Source organism: Gossypium hirsutum, chromosome A11 (genome assembly GCF_007990345.1).
Source record: "Gossypium hirsutum isolate 1008001.06 chromosome A11, Gossypium_hirsutum_v2.1, whole genome shotgun sequence".
Classification (NCBI taxonomy): Eukaryota; Viridiplantae; Streptophyta; class Magnoliopsida; order Malvales; family Malvaceae; genus Gossypium; species Gossypium hirsutum.
Window position 1 is genome coordinate 74,628,869 of NC_053434.1, and position 5,458 is coordinate 74,634,326.

Here is a 5,458-nt window from a genome sequence, read left to right on the forward strand (position 1 = left end):
ATTCGGCTAACACCAAAACATAACAGACCATGATCCCCAAAATGTAATATTTGGCCAAGTCAACACAAGCAAAACGAACACAGAAGAAACAACTATCGAAACCCCTAAAGTCCCTGACCAATTCGGCACTAAGTCAATGACCGAATAGGCACCCATAGACTCCCAAATTCAACCAACTCCTCCCCTAATCAAACTCCACGATTTTCTCCACATAATCCTCCCCTTATCTCTCCATGATCCACTCCCAAGATCACGCCCTAATTCTCTCCTCAACATTCTCCTCCATCAGAATTCCACTACAACTCAACCATTGGCCGAACCCAATTACAAAATAAATACCTCATTTGTGCTGTGCCACACTCGAACCTCAGACCTTAAGGTTCCCTTACACACCACCTTGCCACCACCCCACAGGCTCCTCTTGTATCACATTTTATCCTCAATTAACTATAAGACATATGTTCTAGCGTCCAGATTCACTTAAGATAAAAACTAAAACAAATTGCAAGAGCCAAGACTTGAACCCAGGCTCCTTTGCAATCTTAATGACGCCACAACCACTAGACCACATGCTCCATTGTGTCATTTATTTAATAGAATAATTTAAAAGGTCTGCATCCATGCATCTAGGGTTTTATTCACTTAAAACCAAAAATTTTGCTAAAGCCCAGATTTGAACCGAGGATTTCTCCAACACTCCTAAACACTCCTAATCACTTAACCGCTGCAGTAGACAATCAATTGTGTTATTTACTTGCACAACTAATCAATTGTGTCATTCACTTGCACAACTAACTTTCAATTCCTCCGATACGCAAAGCCCTTTCTTTTAGGCCCAAATTTGGGGCGTTACAATTCACCCCTCCTTAAATAAATTTCGTCCTCAAAATTTCCAACTATTAAAATAGTTGCACAACCCAAACTACACTACTACACTCTCGCTGTGCACTCTGATCCCAATAACGCTAACACACTTTAACTTGATCTTTGAACCTCTTACACACACCCAAATCACCTACCCACTGGAGCAGATAGACATCACATGCATACAATCTCTATGTCCAAAACATCACACTCAAACAAAACGTACCTAACTTAAATGTGATTTGGCAATCCCGAGCCCAATATTCTTTAGACCCGCATCTGAGGCATGCTCCTGACTTCCTCCAGCATTTGCCTGGATAAAGCATTCTACAATGCTCATAAGTTGAAAAGTTCGAACTTGCTTTAACATGCTTCACAGAACAAGACTCCAGCCCCAGTGAACTACTATCTCTCTTTTTCTTACAGTCCACACACCTAGCCTAGAGTGTTTCACCAATCTCCTTAACTTCCTCTAGTACTTCCCTTACTAACTAGGTCAGTGCCTTAGTACTAAGCTCCGGGTTATCACTACTCATAGTTAACAGACTTACCTTGACCTCCGTCTCAGTTATTGGTGAAGTCGATGACTCCTAAGCCTTATCGTTAGACTTGTGACCCGATGCCGAAGATCCAGCCCCAACACTTCTACGGCCTCTATCGTGGCCCTGTGTACCCCTTTTATGAGTACCTTTTGTGCTCATAATGTAAAGCGCAATATCTTTTTTAAGAGTCTTATGAATCAGTTAATAATTCTAGTAATTATTAATGGATATTTTATGATCAAGTAGTAGTTAAAGTTCTATTTCCATAAAGCAGAATCTTACTACAGTTTTCAGTCTTCTACAGTCTCTTTTTTCCTACAATCCTAGTTAACTCAGACTATAGAGTTTCCAGTATAGTACCACTACCTATAGTATAACATTTTAGACCAGTAAACAGTGTTAGAAAACTTACAGATTTGGTGCTAGAGACTCGATGTACCACACCTCTAGTGTCAACATTTTAAAAACAATCCAAATTCTTTAAAATCATCTCTTTCAAAAACCCAAAGTTTAGAAAAACTTTTGAAAACCCAAATTTTAGAAAAAATTTAGAAACCCATTCCACAGTCGAGTTCTGCAATTTGGTTTTGATACCACTAATGTAACACCCCAAACCTGGCCTAGACGTTATGGCTGAATCTTACGTGCCACATCGAAGTGCTTTCTAGAAATAGGGCTTATCGTTTGAATTTCAAAATTAAGTTAAAACCATTTTAGTTTTTATTGCTTGAGAAAAATTAGACAAATTAAGTTGTTCCAAATTGAATTCAATTTGTCAAAACGATTGCCAGATTTATCTCTATTGATTCCTTAAACTGAATAAAATCGTGGAAGCTTTTTTTAAAAAAAAAACCTTAAAGTTTTAAATGTGATTTTTCCTTGGAAACATTTATTATTTTGAAACCTAACCTTTTCCTAGTCTAGCAGTTTAAGGTAAGAAATCAAAGCCCAAATAAAAGTTAAAACCATAAATGGCCTTATTACATAACCAAAAACCCAAGATGAAATTTGAGTAAATAAAGTCAAAAGTAGAACATCAACAATCATGTGGCCACCTCTGAGTCCCCCGCGGCTCCAAACCCTCTAAGGCTGAGGATTACCTATACAGTTAACAGAAAGGGTGAGTTTATGAAAACTCAGTGTGTAATCCCTTGTCAGTCGAACAGTAGACACTGCAAGCAATAACAGTTTGGGCTAGAGCCCTATCCAGTATTAGTACAGCCTCGGCCTTAACCCTATACAGTAACAGTGTGGGCCTAAGCCCAATACAGTATCAGTACAGTGCAATGCAATTATACATCCCACCCAAATCCATCCTGCACACCACCTGTACCAACCAACACACCATGTGGGGATATAAATCGACCCACTCAGACAGCACACCAATATCGCAGCAAAGTTGCCAGTAATAATAATGCAACCTAGCTACCAAAAATAGTGAATATGGCAAAGCCACCAGTATCAGTAATTGTGGCATAGCCACCAGTAACAATGAATGTGACATAGTCATCAGTACAGTACTTCCTCCATATCAAAATCCCAACCCCATGCAATATGTCTTGTCATAAATATTACGTGTATGCAAAGTCATAGTCAGTACAATCAAATATATAAAATCATAAGCACATCAGTCATACGATACATAAGGGCATACTCATATCATTTTACCCTATAGGGGCATTACGGTCATTTTACCCTACAGGGGCATTACGGTCATTTTATCCTACAAGGGCATTACGATCAATGTACCCTACAGGGGCAATACGGTCATTTTACCCTACAGGAGCATTACAATCATTTTACTAATTTTGGGGTCTTAGTATAGATAACGACCTATTTGAAGGTTTACATCGCTTTGAGCGACTCAGGTGACCGATATGGCCAAAACGGTGTAAATAGGCCCAAAGCCCATTACTCGGCCCTAGTGGGCCCACATATTCATGTGGCCCATTTAGTCCATATTCATTCATGACTATGTAGATTCCATGCCCAATCCGTTAATTGCCACTTCCTGTGGATTTTAACCGTGTGTGGCCCACGGGCCCATTGGGCCTACACAGCCATTTCGGCCTGACGAGGCCAAGTCTATAGTCTGTTGCCCATGATTTGTGGGCTCAGTTTACCTCACGAGTAATCACTCGCTAGGAGATCGCAAGTGCCAAAGTTTCAGCATTTTGACTTTTTGACTTTTGCCGACTCACAATTATACGGGGATATATATTCACACCTTTTTTGGCTGTTGATAGTAATGGTTTACGGTGTACAGTTACACACCTGTTTGCGGAATCACGCGGTAAAAATCTCCATGTCCCAACCTTAATTAGCGAATGACTTTAATCTCTTAAGACCTTTGATCAGGATTGATCACACGCGAATGTCGAATATCTTATACGATTAATGAGCAGCAAAGTTTGATAACTTGCATAATCTTTGCCCTTTTCCACTCCTCAGGACTTCTTACCCCAACACACCCCACCTTGCGGGGAGAGAATAATAAAAATCACGATCAATAATATTATGAAGCATTCGGCTTTCGAAAAAGATAGAAGAAGACAAATAGAGTGCATACAGAATTGTCAGAGACACAAAGAAGAAACTTTGCAACCACATATCGATTGTTAAATCTTCAGCAAAACTGAACCAACATACTACAGTGCACTCAATGATCAACCAAAAACTAGATAGAGGATACGAAACCAAAAACAAATAAGAGGGAAAGGAGGGATGGTCAGCTCAGAAAAGATCAAAAGAAAGAATGAAATGTTCGGGAGAAAGGGAAACTATATTCGGTTATTTTCTCAAGAAAAGGGAAGAGAATCGAAAATAGAGATGATCCAAGAGAGACTATTTGGCCACTATTGAGGAAAGGTGAGAGAGGTAATATAAAAGACATAACAATCCCGGTAGAGAAAGGAATATGGAAGATAAGAAGAGTCAAGAAGAGGCTTGGCACATAACACTTTTGGAAAAAGAATATAGTAAAGCAAAAGGAACACGAATGGTAAAGACACATTCGGCTAACACTAAAACGTAACAGAGAATGGTCCTCGAAATGCAATATTCGGCCAAGTCAACACAAGCAAAACAAATGCAGAAGAAACAACTATCGAAACCCCAAAGTCCCTGACCAATTCAGCACTAAGTCGATAACCGAATAGTCACCCATAGACTCCCAAATTCTGCCAACTCCTCCCCCAATCAAGCTCCACGATTTTCTCCATATAATCCTCCCCTTATCTCTCCATGATCCACTCCCAAGATCACTCCCCAGTTCTCTCCTCAACAACCTCCTCCATCAGAATTCCACTACAACTCAACCACTGGCCGAACCAATTACAAAATAAATACCTCATTTGTGTTGTGCCACACTCTAACCTTAGACCTTAAGGTTCCCTTACACGCCACCTTGCCACCACACTACAAGCTCCTCTTGGATCACATTTTATCCTCAATTAACTATAAGACATATGTGCTAGTGTCTAGATTCACTTAAGATAAAAACTAAAATAAATTGCAAGAGCAAAGACTTGAACCCAAGCTCCCTTGCAACCTTAATGACGCCACAACCACTAGACCACATGCTCCATTGTGTTATTTATTTAACACAATAATTTAAAAGGCCTTCATCCATGCATCTAGGGTTTTATTCACTTAAAACCAAATTTTTGCTAAAGCTCAGATTTGAACCCAAGACTTTTCCAACACTCCCAAACACTCCTAATCACTTAACCACTGTAGCAGACAATCATGTCATTCACTTGCACAACTAACTTTCAATTCCTCCGATATGCGAAGCTAAATTCTTCTAGGCCAAAATTTAGGGCGTTACATGCGTTGATTCATCCCAAAGTCAAGCAAATAAAGCTGAAACAGCTCCTTGAAATCGCCTAGCTCGTGTTTGAAAGCTTGATAAGGACTTGGATTGAAGTTGTTGAACCCCTGGGCGTGATTACTGTAACACCACAAATCCGGCCTAGACGTTACGGTCGAATTCGGTGTGTCACATTACCTACCACTGACCAAGTTACCTAGTTTACTAAAGTTTGGGTGAG